This window comes from Halictus rubicundus, chromosome 11 (assembly GCF_050948215.1).
Source record: "Halictus rubicundus isolate RS-2024b chromosome 11, iyHalRubi1_principal, whole genome shotgun sequence".
NCBI classification, from domain to species: domain Eukaryota; kingdom Metazoa; phylum Arthropoda; class Insecta; order Hymenoptera; family Halictidae; genus Halictus; species Halictus rubicundus.
Window position 1 is genome coordinate 8,266,696 of NC_135159.1, and position 19,643 is coordinate 8,286,338.

The 19,643-nt window shown below is 39.6% G+C and overlaps 1 protein-coding gene across 5 annotated transcripts in view; it reads left to right on the forward strand.

Annotated features, from left to right (window-relative positions):
* Positions 1-19,643, forward strand: part of Mib1 (E3 ubiquitin-protein ligase mind bomb 1) — a 607,096-nt gene that overhangs the window by 265,500 nt on the left and 321,953 nt on the right. The window lies entirely within an intron of this gene.

A 19,643-nucleotide genomic window follows, 5' to 3' on the forward strand; every position in this document is an offset into this window, starting at 1 on the left:
AAAAAATTTTTCTTTTGCACAACGATCATTACTACCATGTAGTATATACTCAATTTTTCTTAGGCCTATATGTCTCACCATAACGACAGTAGAGAATGATATACAACTGCCCTTTACCACCGTTTTATGTAGAAATCAATTGAGAAACTATAAAATGACCTTTTCTACAATTAATTCTGAAGAAATGGAACAAAGTAAAAATCGTTCCTTTCGCACGATGTTAACAGGTACCGTATACTGAATACACAAATTTTCTTAGCCGCCTAACTCCCACCGAAAAAGAATCTGTCACCAAAATTCGGAACTCATACAACCTCGAGACCAAAAATTCGCTCCAAAAATTCCGCCGTCCCAAATCTTCGTGTTCGTTAACAATTTAGCTTGTACCAACGTCACGACCTCGAACTTAGAATTCCGATCGCGTCTCCGCCAGTACAACTAGCACTCGCAGCGATCAACGATCGCTGATAGCTCTTGGCGCAGCGAGCCTCGATTCCCCGAGGGAAATCCCGTTTCCTCGATCGCGGAGCCTCCCCCCACCCCACCCCGTGATCTCTCGAGGATCTACCCGAAGATCCATCGAGCCTGTGACGCGACCGCGTCAACGATATCGCCGCCGGATAAACGTCGATTATCGTGTTTTAATTAAACCTTTATTATCCGCCGACGAAAACTTGTTATTGGGTAATTATTCCGCCGCCAGGTAAGACTACTTAGCCAGGCACTCGTTGTGGTGCGCCGGAGTGGGCACTTAAACCTCGGTGTGGTTCGGCTGGAGAAGCCACCCGTTGTCAAAGAAACCGCCCTCCGCACCCCCTGGACGTCCCCGTTCATCCCCCGTTTCCCCAACCCCGTCTGATTCCCGCGTTGCTTTCGGACGCCTGCTTACCATCGTCAAACTTTAAATTGCCAGAGCGTATTCGGGGGTGTTAATATTGTCCTGGGGGACTTGATCCGGGCTCCTGGACCCCATAGACACCCTACACTACCTTGGCCAACCCTCCGGTTTTCTGGGACCCTCGGCTGTACGGGGAAATGATTTTTGAGGGAGAGGTTCTGTGCAGGAAAGCCATTTTTGGGATTCAGATGACCTAGCTAAATAAATAGAGGACTTTGTTGGATGGGCCTTATTGAACCCGAAGACTGCATTTACTCAGAAACCGTATTATTTAATCATTCAACACGTACAACTTTCGAACCAGTGAGTTCCTAACATTGAAACTTTGATTTTCACCATTTGCTCGTCAAGATCTATAGAACTGCATTTTCGAAAGTTAAGAATTTCCGGTTTCCTGAGGGAAAGTTTGACCCTTTTAATTTTCTTTGTCTATATTTAGATGTTTTTATTTTTTTAGATATGTGTGTTGTCTTGAAGAGGGGAATAATGGGACATTTTTGAGTTTCAGGTGAAGTACCATAATAAATAGAATCATGCAAAAATGTCTTAGATAACAATGAGCGTTGGGTGGGTAATTTTTTTAACAGTTGTACTATTTTCTTAACGACGTGATCACAGTTCGAATATCCAGAATTTCTGGAGAATGGGAAATTTAGCGTTGAAATATTTTTTGGATCCACTGTGCACGCTGTTTAAAAAGAGATTTTTGCGTTTCGAGACGAGACAGTAATTGATAAACTGCCAGTGCGAATTAGGCTAGCTTCCAGATCTTGATAAATGTGAACGTACAATTTTGATAGATTCAGCTAACATCCTCCGGTTCATCTTTTAACCAAGATTTTGCTAAGTCCAGGTGATTAATGAGCACGATGTAATCACTGCTCTTTAAATATTCCTTTAAAATCTACGCTGGACAGTCGAAAAGAGACTAGCAAAAGCAAACCGACATCAACTATGCCAAAAAGAAGCAGATAAATCAAATTTATTTCTGATGGCACACCGAGCTGGATATAATAGTATTAAAATCTTTTCGGGCCACTAAAACATTTCCACATAAAATTCCTGCTTTTTATACTTGGCAATCTGTAATGAATTTAAGGCCGGACTTGGCACGTAACCAAAAATCTTCTCGACCATACACCCAATTTTTACAATTTTGCATAAACGTGAAAAATAAAATGGTAGAACATAACTTACGAGATTCTCTCGACCACGAACGTGTCCTACTTTCATAATTTTACATAAACAAAAAATCATATAATTTCAGAAGGCAGTCGAGATTACGCATATTCGTCACGAAAGAAAAATGGTTGACGTTCATTCTACTGTAACTTTGTCAAAAAGAATCGCATGACGATCTATCTAGGCTCATTGTTTAGGGGAAAAGCTCTACTTTCGACACCCCCAAGTTGCTCCATTTTGTAAATGCTTTTAACAGAACTGAATTTTTTCCCATCCTCCCATCAACTTTCAACCCTTAGCACTCGAATGGCACCACTAAAAATTGCTGTATCATTATCCAAAATATTTTTTACATTATTAAATTTCTTTGTATTTAATAAATTACTAAACGTTGCATTATTGCACGAGTAAATTGTGCCATTTTTGTATGTGTAAAGAAAATATAGAAGGGAAATGCTTCGTTTTGGAGTTAAAACAGCTTCGACTGCAAAGAGTTAAAAAGTCACGGTCGCCGATTTTTCCTGACACAAGAAAATAAACCGATCACTCTCAAAAATCATATATCTATTCCCCAAGCCTCATTCAATAAAAAAAAAAACATTTCTCCTGAAAAATCCACGTAACTAACCTCACAAAAAAAAAATCAAATCATCGCTCCAGCCCCAAGTCAAACACAATACTCGAGAGCGTCCAACGCCGTTCGGGGCACTGTCTCGCGAAGCGACCGAAAGATTTAACCTTTCCTGGACTAGTATCGTGGTCTGTGCACTATGGAGCTTCCACACCATCGGCTTAATACCCGTTGCATCGCGCCTGGTAAGAACAGGAGCCGTCTAATCGCGGTAATTGCAGGTGGGCGTTGTTGCGGCGTTGCAGGGGTCGTTGGCGTTGCACGGGTCGCCGGAAGAACAATGCCTCCTCACCCTCTTCTGAACCCTCCTTCGAACCGGCGGGTGGAGGTGGTGGGGAGGGTCGGGGGTGTAACGGAAATTGCAGAAACACCGGCACCGAAATGCAATTATCACTCAACGGCGGCTATATTTTCGTGCGGTTGCCCGATGCCGCGTCCCGCATTAGCTCGGTTGCAATAATTATTATTTATCGCCGTTCCTCGGTTCCCATTATATTAGAGTGTGCACCCCCGGCCCGTTGCATCCCGCGCATCGGTTGCAACCGATGCGATCGTTGCAACGAGCGCGAGCCCCGGCGCGGCGTTCTCTCGTCGTCTACCAAATCGAATTGATTTCCGGAATTTATCGCGCGACAGATTTTCCCTTTGTCCGATCTCTCTCCGTGCCAGCAAGCTCCCGGGGCTTTGTGCGCGCGCGGAGGGCGAAAGGTACACCGGGCTCCGCGGCGCTAGGTGCAAATAATAAATTTCCTACGAATAATAAATCAGCACGGTCGACCGGTTTACACGCGACGCGCAAACAGCCGCGGAATCGCGCATTATACCGGCTGCAATGACGCGGACGAACGGCTCTCGCCGGCCGCGCCCGCGGACCCGTGGTTCAATTCAACCTGCACAGCGGTCTGGAATCGTGAAAAAACGGGACCCAGATGCAAGGTTTATGAGATCAAAAGTGACCTGACCGTTCCGCCGTTGCATTACCCACTAGGTGTTCGAATTCGGAAGAAACTGGTACGCGTCTAGCTTTCTCTGATCGAAATTGCTGAAACTAACACGCGTGAACGATTTGAACCAGTGAATCCCTCCCCTTGAAACTTCGATTTTTCGAATTCCCTCGTCAAGATGTACAGGATTACATATTGAACAGTTAAAAATTTCTGGGTTGCCGAGGTGAAGTTTAACCAAGATCCGAATTGACGGAAATGCTCGTAACATGAAGTTTTTGGAATTTTGTGTTTCTCGAACAGAGTTCAATGAACTTGCAAAGTTTCAGAATTGTGTGGCTATTTTTCTATGAATTGTTAAAGATGCATCTGTATGCAATTTCATAATTTTGGATGGAGTGACTAGTTTAACTTGAAAAAATTGCTGTATGTGCTTGAGATGTGGACGAATGAAAGTGCAGAGTTTGAAATTGATAAGTGCAATAGTTTTCTTTTAATCAACAAATTTTACTATATTAAGTCATTTAATGAAGGACTCAAACACGTATACTACAGTTATAACACTTGAAGAGGGTACTTGAAGCTTGACAGATATTAGATATTATTAATTGGCAATTACTCAGTGTACGTTATACTTGTGCGAAAGAAACAGTCATAATTTATCAAGAAATCCACTAGTACAAAACAAGAACCATGAACTTCTGTCAAAATTTCATTTAACTAAAATTATTTTAGAATATTCCATTTTATCACTGCTACTGTAAACTTCAAAATAGTAATTTTAAAAATAAAATAAACATACTTTCTGCAATGTATGAAATTGTTTAATACTCATTGCTGAAAATAAAAGCAATTTGATTCTTTCTGATCCTTGGAACGCTCGCTGTTCTCGCGTTCCTTGAAATTCTCCGGTAAAATGATTGAATATGTTTGTTTTGAAGCTGTAATGAAGCTTTGAAAATTTATCCGATGTTTCGCGCGGGCGTAACGTTTGTAAAAATCGTTGTTTTCGCAGTCAGAGGCCAGCAACGCCAACAAAAAAAAAAAAAAATTGACCGAGACGTTTACCTACTATTTTTGCATTATGATCCTCGAGAAATATTCACTCTATTTCCTGCACTCGGGATCCTCGAGTGGCTCAAAAATGAGATACTTCAGCCACAACGAACTGCGCCTTCCGTTCTCTGCTCTCATCTACTCGAGACACTAACCGAAATCTGACCGAAAATCTACTGGAGAAAAGTACACAAGGAATCAAAATTTACAATTTTTTTCAAGGTTCTAAATAGTTTATATATTTACAACCCCTGCGTATACTTATTATTTATTATTGATTTAAGCTAACTTTTATCGGCAAACAATTAGGAAAATATTCCCCTGTTTCGTAGGTGCACTGGATTACTCAAAACGAACTCAATACCGATTTTTTCTTTGTCTACAAATTTGTGGGTATTGTTGAAACACAAGCAAACCCGTGCAAACGTGTTTAATAATGAAAAGCCCTTGTAACTTCGTCCCCACCTAATTTCCTACAGTTTATCCAATTTTTGATCTTGATCAAACAATTTTATCATTTATTTAGAATTTTATAATTCTGCTCCACTGCCCGCAATTTTCATTCTTTTCCTCAAAAAGAAAATACCTTTCACTATCTAAAACGACAGCGAACCTTCAAAAAAAAAAAAACAAGAAAATTCCTATCCCCATGCAAAATTCCCAAAAAGTATCCAATCCCCCTCGCGAAACAAAACTGTTCCAAAAATCTGGCGAAAATAAATTTTTCAAAAAATCACAGCAATTCAGGAGCGCTTTATTTACACAATCGGGTGCACTCCATAGATTCCATAGTCCTGAATGGTCCATCACCCATCGCCATTCCCCACTGAAATCGTTTCTATTGCACATTCCATGGTGCGCAGAGCGGAGAACAGTGCGTTACTGTTCCGGTCAAGATATCATGGCGGGTATAAAAATATTTCTCTCGCTAGTTTATCGAGGAAAACGTATTGACGGTGGGGTTGATGCGCGGGGGTGGTAGCAACGCTTTATGGGGTGGCCCCGTCATCGAGCCGCGGGACTTTCTGTTGTTGGGGCGGAGACTTGAGACAAATCGTTGTCATTCTGCGCCCGATGCTATGATTTCGCGACGGACGCCGACTGAACGTCGTTCTCGGAACGATCAGGCATCAATTTTTTTTTCCTCGGGAAAACTGTTTCCCGCCGGCGTATCGGCGCTTTAAAGCTTTCCATCGTTTCGGGATATTGCCACGGTTATTGTCTGAATACATTCGAAGACCACTCGCCCGTTTCTACGTGTCACCTTTGACCCGAATCCACGGGCTGACCCGTCCGGGCAGTCAACATAATTCGCATTAAACGCGGTGAAATTTATACACTAATTCTAATTTTCCGTATACTACACCACACAACTGTTACTTTCACACAAAATCACGATTTTAAAACGAGAAAGGGATTTTGAAAAAAATGGAGGGTTAAACTTTACCTCAGGAAACCAGAAATTTTAAACTTTTTTTTATGCAATCCTGTAGATTTTTGAGAGAAATTGCCGAAAATCCAAGTTTCGATATTAGGAGATCACTAGTTCAAAAGTTATACGAGTGTAAATATGTGCGACTTTTAGCGTTTTTGACAGGTAAGGTGGTAGAGTTAATTTCGAGAAGGAAAATTGCGGTGTTGCTTTGCACCAGTTTTGGAATTTTGTACGTGAAAAAATATATATTCTGTATACTAAAGGATCAAACAATTTTATGCGAAGAATTGCATTACGATATCCATTTTCCAACCACGCCAAAAAAATCTCAAAGAAACCCAAAACGAAATCAAATTTCATCAGGATAAATTTGATAGCTCTGAATTGTAGCAGTTGTCATATTGGAAATTTGTACTGAAAATAAATATTTTCTGCTAACGAAAGAATCGTATAATTTTATGCAAAAAATTGTATATTGGTATTAATTTTCCTTCCATGTCAAACAAATTCTGAAAGGGGAAGATTGATGTAGTAGTTAATAAACGAAAATTAGGGGCGGAATTGGTGGATTAAAGCAACTGAAAAACGGAATGGTTATCGAATTTTCTATGCAAATGCGCGCCAGTACGTAAACAAGCGTTCGTTGATTATGCATGCGCGCGACGTAGAGCAATAATTGTGAGTAGGAATTAATAATTAATTCACCAACATCCGGACAACAATGACATAACGTTCGACTGAGTTTAGAGTGCGATCGAATTGTTATCCCGTTAACGAACGCGATTTATGATTATGCGACGCGATGTTTTTAATAATTGATTGGACAAGTGCTGCGAAATGCTTAACGAATCCTAATTAATTAATTTTTCAAATGTCCTATCGCTTCCGCCATTCGCGTATTTCCAACGCGTACGTCTTTCCAAAAATGTACCTAATTAGGACTGCCCACAATATTTACAAAATTATTTCAATGTTATATGTTATTTAACTCGGTTGATATATATATAAAAAATAGTTATACTTTGCAAGCTTCGTTGCACAGTAATTAATGAACTCTCAAAGTATGTCACCATTTTACTGAGGTCGTACTTTCTATAATAAACTCGTCTCCTCAAAAATAAAATTAGGGTTGTTAGCAACATTTAAAATTTGTGTAAATTATTTTCGATATTCAAGACGGTATACAGAATGAGTGTAAAATTGTTTCGTCTCGCCACGTTCATCCAAAATTATTTAAAAAATGTTGAAACTGAGTATCTCTTAGAGAATAATTTCTCTCCAGTATATCGAATACTATAAAAATGAAATTAAGCTTGTTGGCAACATTTGAAATTTGAGTAAATTATTTACGATATTCAAGACAGTATACAGAATGAGTGTAAAATTGTTTCGTCTCGCCACGTTCATCCAAAATTATTTAAAAAATGTTGAAACTGAGTATCTCTTAGAGAATAATTTCTCTCCAGTATATCGAATAGTTTAAAAATAAAATTAAGCTTGTTGGCAACATTTGAAATTTGAGTAAATTATTTACGATATTCAAGACAGTATACAGAATGAGTGTAAAATTGTTTCGTCTCGCCACGTTCATCCAAAATTATTTAAAAAATGTTGAAACTGAGTATCTCTTAGAGAATAATTTCTCTCCAGTACATCGAATACTACAAAAATAAAATTAAGCTTGTTGGCAACATTTGAAATTTGAGTAAATTATTTAGGATATTCAAAACAGTATACAGAATGAGTGTAAAATTGTTTCGTCTCGCCACGTTCATCCAAAATTATTTAAAAAATGTTGAAACTGAGTATCTCTTAGAGAATAATTTCTCTCCAGTACATAGAATACTTTAAAAATAAAATTAAGCTTGTTGGGAACATTTGAAATTTGAGTAAATTATTTAGGATATTCAAGACAGTATACAGAATGAGAGTAAAATTGTTTCGTCTCGCCATATTCATCCAAAAATATTTTAAAAATGTTGAAACCGCGTCTCACAAAAATATGCAGAAGAGGGACAGAAAGTCGCAAGAAAATCCGTTGACCATAGGGATTCGCCATAATCTGGTAATTCGGCCGCCCGGGGTGACAATTATGGCAAGAAGTGCGGGCGTATCGGCGGCGATCGATGTAAACAGCGATTTTCTAACCGGCTGTACACAGAATTAAAAGCACTCTCGAGGACTCGTCGGTATCCGAGGTGGCTGTTAGCTTGCCATTCCGGGAACGCCAATATTTGCGCGCTTATCGTTTCCTTCGAGCACACTCTTTTTTCCCTGTTCTTCCGACTCGTCCTGCCCGGGTTATCGGCGATATGTATCGGAGGGAGTCTCGCCGAGGACGTTTTCATTTAAATTTCTATCGAAAACGGCTGACAGCACGCGTACCAAAGGGAAAGGTGGGGGAATGGTGGGAGGGAGGGGTTGGTATCGGCAACTTCTGCCTCGACGTTGAAGCAGAATGAGTAATCAAGGCGTTCCGACGCGCTCGAGGAGTGGGGGCAACCGGTGTTTATCGAACGATTTCGAGGGAAATCCGTTTATGCGAGAATAGTTCCAGGAATTGACGGCTAATTCGCCGACAAATATTTACGCGGCCGATTTCGCCGAGTGTTTTCGGTCATACGTACCTGTGCCCCCGCGGGCTTCGCTCGGAAATACAGCGGCAGCAGACATAGTTCATTTCCGTGGACAGGTTGTGCTGGCGGGAAGAGTTTGTTGTAACGCTTTGTTGGACAATAGTTCCACGTTCCGTTACTTTGTGTTCTAGTGTAAAAGCATGGTAGAACTTCTCAACCAGTGAATTCCTCCCTTTAAAATTTCGTTTTTTCGAATTTTCTCGCGAAGTCGTGCAGGATTATAAAGAGAAAAGTTAAAAATTTCTGGATTGCCGAGCTGAAGTTCGACCGAAAATTTTTCGATCGCGTTATAGGTTTCTGCGCTCCCCGAAAATCGGACCTGTCAATTCCAATTGGAAAAGATACTAATTGATATACCGGATTTTCTGTAACATCGAGTCCACGTGTGGTGTGGACAGTATAAAAATCGGGCGAAAGCAGTGCTGGCAAACGGTCCGAGCGTCTTAACTGCAGTTCTCTTCCTCGTTTACAAACAGATGTCAATGGCAGAGTCTGCGGGCTTCTTTTCCCTTTGTCCGTGGAATCATGGTAATTGCAGCCGAAATGACCGGGCTACTGGCAGTCTCCTCGGTGAAATCGACGCCCATCACGGTGGTTAGGCATCCGGCCAACCAGGGTTCAACGAACTGGTGCAGAGACCCGTTCCACCGGCGATCCTCGTTTTCGTTCTGATTCCGCGGGATCATCCTGCCAGCATCGTTTTGCTCTCACGGATTGCGTGATTCTCTTTCCGCCGTGCAACGATCGATCCCGGGCAACCACCCCCCTCTCACCCCCCCCCCCCTACCCCTCGCAATGTGTTTCTAGAAGGATCAACTTCCCGCGGTCGAAACTATTAAAGCGCCGCCCGGGTATTTAGGCCAACTTTTCGATAACATTTCTGCACACCCCGAAGCTGTTCTATTCAAATCTTGGTTTTCTTTGCGATTTCACCGACCGATATTCCAACCTATCGATAGGGAGCTTTGATGCCCTGATTCTGGACTTCCATTACGTCGAAATAGCAATCGAGTATTATGTTTCTAGCCTGAGGGATGAATTTCTAAAGTTTAGGGGTGGTTTTGTTAACTTGGAAAAGATTTAGAGGTTTGTGAATTTTTTTACGGGGCATTGAAAGAGATATCGATGCGAAATTTTCTGGGGCGGGTTTGTTGATTCTTTAGGCACGGGGTAGTAATTTTTTAAAAGTGGAAATTCCAATATGGCAGCCTATACGTTATTTTATTCGTGCGATGGTTTTAAATGGATTTTTCCGAAACTTTTTGCAATTTTTGCTGGCTTCCCGGGTTGATATGTCAAATTATCTGACATTTTTGTCAAGTTATTTGACACGCATCGATAGTGACACTGATGCTCTTTTTCTGGACTTCCATTGCGTGAAAATAACACGGGATTATCATGCTCCTACGATGTGATATGAATTTTTAAAGTTTGGGAATGGTTTTGTTCGGTTTCGAGAAAGGAGCTTATGGTGTCTTTGGGAATTTTTTTAGACAAAATTGAGAGAGATATCGACGCGAGCTTTTTCTGTGACATTTGTCGAGCCTTTTGCTATAGGAGCATAACTTTTTTCAATAAAAGTTTCCAAAATGGCGACCGTGACGATTCACGTTCCGCACCCCTTTGGTTTAGTTGTAACAAATTAAAAAATAATATGTAACAAACTTTCAAGAGAAGATTGATAATTTTCAAATAATCGCAGCAGTCACCACTAAAATTTCTTACTTAAAAAAATTATTTTCCCGTGGCCAAGGAGTTAGTAATTTTTGCGAAACAGTACCGTGGATTGATATGTGTTTTCTTTTCGAAAACAGCAGTTCATGCAAATGGGAAATCAACTCCGTCTGAATTCATCGCTGGGAAATGTATTATGCTTAATAACAAGTATTTGCGTTATTATAACGCGATGACGGGGCGGTGACGTCACGCGGAACTCGATTTCCGCGAGTTGAAACTCTCGCACACATCGATTCTTGTAGCTAGACCGGAATAGTTCTGTATCGTCTAGCTTTCATGCAACGATCAATTAGGCAGATTGCTTCAAAAGTTATTACTCGCGTCGTAAATACTTGAAACTTGCTCCCGGAACCTTGAAATGTACGTTCGAAATTTCTGTGCCATGGACATTGTGTGTTCGTTCGTGAACTTTTCAGCTCGCCAATATGCAAATTAGATGAAATGCTTTCGCGACAATGAACGTTCCGGAGTGTCCCCAATTAAAAGTTATGAACGATTCGATGAAACGGCTCTTGAAAAGGAAACTTCATTCCTCGAATCCACGTTGGTTTGAGCCACGGGAAAACATTTTTAACTTGAAGAGCATTCTTCAAACTTCGAATTTGCTTAATTTTTAAGGAAGAAGACTGGGGCAAAAAAGTCGTTAGAAAAAAATAATTTAGGGTCGGGCAAGGAAAAACTTTGCTGTTTAAAATTGGTTCAGGTAGATTGTTCCACAATTGTTTTATGGAAACTTAGAAGGGGTAGAACGCTTTCAAGACATTCCATTTTTAAGGAAATAATTTATACTACCTTCTCTTTTCAGTGCAACTTTTAAAATTAAGTTAAAAATAATCTGACACGTGGAGGTAAAAGCGGAGATGTTGCTAAAACTGGTTGAATTTTTCAACCCCTATGGGCATATTTGAGTTTGTCAAATTTTAAGAAGTACCACCTACGCTTTTAGTGCGATTTCAAGTACAAACACAGGGTTGAAAAAAAGTTAATTAGTGGAGATAAAAGTAGAGGTTCGAGCCTTTGAAATAAGCCTACGTAGAGCATTGTACAATTTTTTTTCATGAATACACAATCGAATCAATATTCTCACCCCTATAGATAAATTCAAGTGTGTCAAATACATCCTTCCCTTTTAAGTGCGATTTCTAGTGTAACTGCAGGGTTGTGAACAAACAAATTAGTGGAGATGAAAGTAGAGATTTGGCCCTTTCAAATAAGCCGACATAGAGCATAATACGATTTTTTTCTTATGTGGCTACAATTTATTCAATTTTTCAATCCCTATGGATTCACTTTCATTTGTAAGTGTTTTAAGAACTACTCTCCTCTCTTTCAGCGCGATTTCTAGTGCAAATGCAAGATTGAAAAAAAAATCAAAAAAGTGCATGTGAAAGAAGATATGTGACCCTTTAAAATGAGCCTAAGTAGATTGCTACACGATTTTTTCTTACGAAGTTACAGTGAAACAAACTATTAGAAATTCGTAGGTTAAAATGAAACATTTTTGAAAAGCAACCAACTTCTATTTTTCGATCCTCTATTTAATACCAAGCTAAAAAAAAGTAACTTTGAGATATTAAAAGTACAGTGCTTTGTAAATCAGGGCTAGGTAGATTGGTATTGGATTGCAGCCACGTGGATGAACTCACCTTAGCTTGCGGTCTTCATTCATCTGCAGGAAATAGCTCGGCAGATAAAAGGAATCCCTTTGCCCCCGCATCGGTCGTTAATAATTTGATGAATGTAATTTTAATCGGTGGACGCAGGGTGCGCTTTCACGCTGATTGCATCGCGTGCAACCCCGACACGGCGCAGAATTGAAAAACGATTAAAACGAACGCCGCAAGTCGCAAAGGAAAACACGTTTGACGGGCTTCCCTAACAAACGCCGTTCTACCTGACAATACGGGTCGCTCCGGTGACAAAGAAACGCTTTTTAACACGACTGTTTTGTAACGCGTTCCCCTTCCACCTCCCGTTCAATTGCTATTGATAGAAAACTGCGATCATGTCGACAAAGCCACGTATTTAAGAAAATTTATAAATCCAGAAAGTACTGACGTTTTATCATTTATCTTATTGCAGCGGGTCAAAGAATTTTACGAGGCTTTATACAGCCGAGATTTTTAAATGTATTTTAATATAACAACGATGACGTAAAATCAATATACAAAATGACGAACGTCTTTACATTACGAGGACATGACATCAAAGCATACAAAATACCTTATTAAAAATTGTACTACTCTTCCATGTAACTTGTACTTTGATCATTTTTTCGACATCATTATGCTTGCTATTTTGGTGGGAAACTTTGTCATGAGATAGTTGTTACATTGCACTACGTGTCCATAAATTTTCAACAAAATTCCTTCAGTAAGAGCATTGTCAAAAATGTTATCAAAAATCGTCCTGCCCTTACACGTAAACAGAAGTTCAATAATTTGTTTAACATCCTTAGACTTTCTATTTTCGTCTAAAACTTTTTCAAGGGATAACTGCAATGTGGAACTACATATCTGTAAAGTTTCAACAAAATGCCTTCATTAATAATATTAACAATTTCCCTAACCTTATACACATATCGAATTTCTTTTTTTGACATTCTCATGTTTTTTATACTGTCCGAAAATTTTTCATGCGATAGTTGTAACATTGCACTACAGACCTACAAATTTTCAACAAACCCTTCCAATAATAACATTCTTAAAAATTTTATTAGATATTGCTCTCCCCTTAAGCGTAACCGAGCTTTGACAATATTTTTGACATCCCTGTACTTTCCATTTTTGTCTGAAACTTTTTCATGCGATAGTTGTAACATTGCACTACAGACTTACAAATTTTCAACAAAATCCCTCCATTAATAACATTATTAAAAATTGTATTAGAAATTGCCCTCCTCTTGAACTTAAGCGAGCTTTGACAATATTTTTAACATCCTTCTACTTTTCATTTTTGTTTGAAACTTTTTCATGCGATAGTTTTAACATTGTAGTACACACGTGTAAATTATCAACAAAATCCCTCCATTAATAACATTATTGAAAATTGTATTGGAAATTGCCCTCCCCTTGAACTTAAGCGAGCTTTGACAATATCTTTGACATCCTTCTACTTTTCATTTTTGTTTGAAACTTTTTCATGCGATAGTTTTAACATTGTAGTACACACGTGTAAATTATCAACAAAATCCCTCCATTAATAACATTATTAAAAATTGTATTAGAAATTGCCCTCCTCTTGAACTTAAGCGAGCTTTGACAATATTTTTAACATCCTTCTACTTTTCATTTTTGTTTGAAACTTTTTCATGCGATAGTTTTAACATTGCAGTACACACGTGTAAATTATCACCAAAATCCCTCCATTAATAACATTATTAAAAATTGTATTAGAAATTGCCCTCCCCTTGAACTTAAGCGAGCTTTGACAATATCTTTGACATCCTTCTACTTTTCATTTTTGTTTGAAACTTTTTCATGCGATAGTTTTAACATTGTAGTACACACATGTAAATTTTCAACAAAATCCCTCCATTAATAACATTATTAAAAATTCTATTAGAAATTGCCTCCCCTTGAACTTAAGCGAGCTTTGACAATATTTTTAACATCCTTCTACTTTTCATTTATGTTTGAAACTTTTTCATGCGATAGTTTTAACATTGTAGTACACACGTGTAAATTATCACCAAAATCCCTCCATTAATAACATTATTAAAAATTGTATTAGAAATTGCCCTCCTCTTGAACTTAAGCGAGCTTTGACAATATTTTTAACATCCTTCTACTTTTCATTTATGTTTGAAACTTTTTCATGCGATAGTTTTAACATTGTAGTACACACGTGTAAATTATCAACAAAATCCCTCCATTAATAACATTATTAAAAATTGTATTAGAAATTGCCCTCCCCTTGAACTTAAGCGAGATTTGACAATATTTTTAACATCCTTCTACTTTTCATTTTTGTTTGAAACTTTTTCATGCGATAGTTTTAACATTGTAGTACACACGTGTAAATTATCAACAGAATCCCTCCATTAATAACATTATTAAAAATTGTATTGGAAATTGCCCTCCCCTTGAACTTAAGCGAGCTTTGACAATATCTTTGACATCCTTCTACTTTTCATTTTTGTTTGAAACTTTTTCATGCGATAGTTTTAACATTGTAGTACACACGTGTAAATTATCACCAAAATCCCTCCATTAATAACATTATTAAAAATTGTATTAGAAATTGCCCTCCTCTTGAACTTAAGCGAGCTTTGACAATATTTTTAACATCCTTCTACTTTTCATTTATGTTTGAAACTTTTTCATGCTATAGTTTTAACATTGTAGTACACACGTGTAAATTATCAACAAAATCCCTCCATTAATAACATTATTAAAAATTGTATTGGAAATTGCCCTCCCCTTGAACTTAAGCGAGATTTGACAATATTTTTGACATCCTTCTACTTTTCATTTTTGTTTGAAACTTTTTCATGCGATAGTTTTAACATTGTAGTACACACGTGTAAATTATCAACAAAATCCCTCCATTAATAACATTATTAAAAATTGTATTGGAAATTGCCCTCCCCTTGAACTTAAGCGAGCTTTGACAATATCTTTGACATCCTTCTACTTTTCATTTTAGCCAGAAACATTTTCGTAAAATAGTCACAGCAGTGTACTTCATTATAAGAAAATTCACGAATCCGTCGAACTGGCAACCTATCGATCCCTTATGATTGTTATCATCGAATCATGGCCCGTTGAAACAATGAAGAGTGAAAAGGGAGAAAATAGCAGAGCAGAAGAGGGCGCATACTGGAGAATGCAGTATTCTTTCGATGCCCCGGTGGCGCGGTTAAAACTTTATCAGGAGATAAATTGATACGCGGGCGTCGTTCTCACGTTCTCCGTCGTTCCGCGTAATTTCCATTCCTCGCGACTGCTACCGGCGGTTCCCTATTTTCCGAGCGTCTACTCCCACACCGGAGCGGTATCGCACTTAATTCTATTTCGCACACTCTAAAGCCACCTAGCCGTCTCGCGAAAACCCGTTCCGGGCTCGTTATCGCGGCGCGATTTTACTCGCCCGCGGAATTACATCGCGCGCGCACGCTGCAAGGCATCAGAAGACGCGAATCTTCTTTCACGATCACGTTCCCGGGGTCCGCGAACGAGCTTCAGCTCGTTTCCCGTGTCGCCCCTTTCAAACGCAGCCGTGTGCACCTGCTAGAGACCCACGAAGAGAGAGAGAGAGAGAGAGAGAGAGAGAGAGAGAGAGAGAGAGAGAGAGAGAGAGCGCGAGAGAGAGAGAGAGAGTGCGCAGAGGGAAAAGCTTTCCCGATGAAACGATCTCTCGAAGTAACTACACTCTGCGGATTAGCCGTTCGACAACCCTTTTCCCCGTCACGGCCCCGTCCTTTTTCGAATTAGCTTTTTGATTTATACCACCCCGTTTCCCATTTACATGCAGATTGATGTAATTGCGACCGACGCTTACCTGCAGCTGTGCAATTTCGGGCTCCTTCCAAATCCCCGTTGTTGCACCCCGTTTTTCTTGCGGTTTTGTTGGACAGTTTTTGGATTGTTACTTCCGGGGGGAAATTTACGATCGGGAGAACTTGGTTTATTTTCGGCAGCGAGGCTTCCAGTTTCGACCATAAGTCGGACCTTTTAACTGCGCTTTTGTTGCCGATGCGAGCCGGGAATGGAAGCATGATTTATTTTCGCGGTAGTTTATGATTTGAATGGATCTGGAAGGTCAACCTATTATAACTTTGTAGGAAAAAAAGGTTAAGGAGGCTAGGAGATCACTAGTTCAAAAGTTGAGCGATTTTAAACGTTTTTGACAGGTAAGGGTGCCGCCATGTTGGTATGTACTCAGTTAGAATCTTCCCAGTTTCGACCTAATCTCAAAACTAATCCTTGTAACGTCCAAGAAATTCAAGTCGTTTTGTCTAATTTCAACAAATTAAAATTTTTGAAAGGTGTCAGAATATTTTTGTCCCTCACTGTGTGTATTTCTATATCTTTTTTCGAGGTTTTGTGGATTTTTTGTCGTCGTTTTTTCGCCACTCGAATTCTCATTAAAAAAGCGTAAAAAGAAAAAATATCGGGAACGTATCGAAATTTCTGTAACGCTGTCAGTGTTGTTTGCTCGTGGTTATCCCGAAGGATGTTCGAGCTTTTGATGTGGATTTACACGCGATGTGTCGACTAAGGATAGGAGTTTCCTCTTGTAAGAAAGGAGACCAAGTGTAACAAAACTAAAGCAGTGGACTGTATTTACAAAATGGATTTGAGCCGTAACCGAATACAAAAATGAATAGAGTACAGGAGAGCAGCTAGGAAAGGTCGTTTTCTCTAGCGTGCTTGGAAGCCAATTGATTGGGAGGATCGAGCCAAGAACCCACGTAAGGGTAGATCCTCCCTCTACTTCGGGAATTTCCTCCCTTCCCTGGATGCCGAGAGATATCCCGGATTGGCCAAGACGAGGACCAATTGGGGGGTGGACGGTTGAAAAGTGGAAGATGGGACCGAGGAACATCCTGATGGCCCCAAGGCCATCCTGATGAACCAAGGGCCATCAACCACTCACCACGGGTGAAGAGTTGCCAGAGCCTGGAAAAGACCCAGGGCGTCTGGCAATCGTCAAGTGCGAAACTAGAGAAGGGCAGGATGGGACCCCTGGCAGATTTATGGCATGGGCCTAGAAAGCTATATACAAGTGCTACGCCCTGGGAACGGACAGGAATGGGACATTAGCTAAAACGGTGACAAGGCCACTCCGTACCTAATTTCTAAAAACCTCCAAAGTCACGTTCCAAGAGCGTAAAGCAGTACCCATGCCATAACCAGATGTCCCAGGCTGGCCGCTACAGTCAGATTGTTCCCCACATTTTCACGGTACAGTTATGTTAGCGAAATGGACCAGAATCGACGAATAACAAATGGTTGAACACGAACAACAAATATTCGTATGCACACGTCCAATCAGGAAAATAATGAAATACTATGCGCTCGGAAATACAATGTCCATTTTGTATACTGTTTACATATCACAATGCCCTGTACTGTTACAATGGGAAACAAAGGGGAGGTTCGCGTATAGTAATAGAGAGCTAAACGGTAATATTTTCTAATCATTACAATTCAACGGCAATTAGTGTTTCATCCCATAGTGTTTCTCAAATACGATGACTATGACAATATGTAATTACTATAAAAATTTGGATCTTGTAACTTTTTCGTGTTAATTTCCCGTTTATTGATTTCTTGCGGCCAGTATTGTCAACAAAAAAAAAACCGAAAAATTAAAGGATGGTTAATATAGCTATATATCGCTACTGCAAAAGTTTAAAGAATGTTGCGCTTAGGTTTCTCCAGAAAATCCGCGTTTATTCCCAGTTTTTTAGACATTCACATCTTCGTTCATTTATAATTTTCTCGTTAGTAAAATTCTCAACCAAAAAACCCGAAAAAATTCAGGCACAATGCTTATGGCAATACGTTACTGCAATAAAAATTTGAATCGTGTCGCTCTTAAACTTTTACAGAAATCTTTCAATTTTCTAATAATGCTAATTTTTGATGTATTACAACCAAGCTTCTGTGTTTGTTCTTAATTTTTCGCAACCGAGATGGTGAACAAAGAAATCTGGAAAAAATTGTGGATAATGATTATGGCTACATGCTACTACTGTAAAAGTTTAAACAGTGTCGCCTTTAAACTTTTTCAGAAAACTCGGATTTATTCTCATTTTTCAATCGTTCTTCTATATTCAATTTTTCAGCAGTGAAATCCTCAGCTAAAAAATCTGAAAAAAATTCAATCCTAATCAGCCTTCAGCCACAAACCTTTCCCAGTCACTCTATCACATTATACCACGAAACTACCAAACTAAACGTCAACTTCACGCGTGTATCGACGTGTCCCAAAGCGTCACAAAATGATCACTGATAATTAATACTGTTTTGGATCTATGGCCGGCAAATAAGCGGCTTTCAGCGACAATGGCTGCATAGAAATATTCGTTACTTACCCTGATAGAGTATCGCGAGCGCGCCAGAGACGCAGAAATCGTCGATAAATCGGCCCGCATCGGGCGATCGGGTGAATTTAATTGAAACGCCGATCGATCGAGAACTGCAGAAATGCGTCAGCTTCCGGGTAAAATGCATCTCCTAGTTTGCACCCAGCCCCCACCCCGCTTTCCCCATCCATTGTCACTCAGAGCGTACCTAATGTCGTCGAAACCGTGCGTGCACATCCCGAAAGACTTAATTACATTTTATCCGCGACCCAGATTTTAATTAAATGTTTTGCCAAGATCAAAGTACATGCTCTATCGTCTGTGCTAATATCACGGTTCTCTGCCGGCAATTTCGCCAGTTTCAACCGTTAAATGGGTCTTTAATTAATGATATTTCGAGTTCTTCCTTTTTAAACGAATTTTCCACCTGCGTGCTTTGCGCCGCGAGAAAATGGCCGAAAGACTTTCCGATTTTCCGGGGTTGTGCTTGAATGGGGTCTGATCGATGGGATCTTATGAGATTTCGAACTCGTGACACTAATACAATTTAATATGATTCAGAACACGCAATCCTGCAAACTAATGACATAACCTAATTGTCCGCACACAGTATACTTAATACTTAATTTTGAGGAGAAGTGTCAATGTCGACTGTGAAAACTGATAAATTCAGGTTTCACTAGGTATTAATGAAAGTACAGTGATTTCTCTATATATGTCGCCAAGGCCTGGATGATAAACGTCGCGGAATTGTCCCCACTACCGCAGGGTATACCCCTTGAGGGGTCTCGAACGCCGATGAGTGTTAACATAACTCGGGTATGTCTCCTGGACGATAAACGACGCTGGCAAGACCCTTGTTGACATATATCGAGAATTCACTGTATGTAGGAATCATCAGGACTTTATTTATAATTTTAAATGAGGAACTGCGTGTGATGAAACAAATGTTCTGTATTGTACGAAAGAATTAACCAGCTCCAACATCCACGCCCCCAAATAAAAATTCGGAAGTGCGATAAATCAAAATGAAAAAATTCAAAGCTTTGTGTTTCGCAAACGAACTCGAATCCAGCGAAGCGATGACAT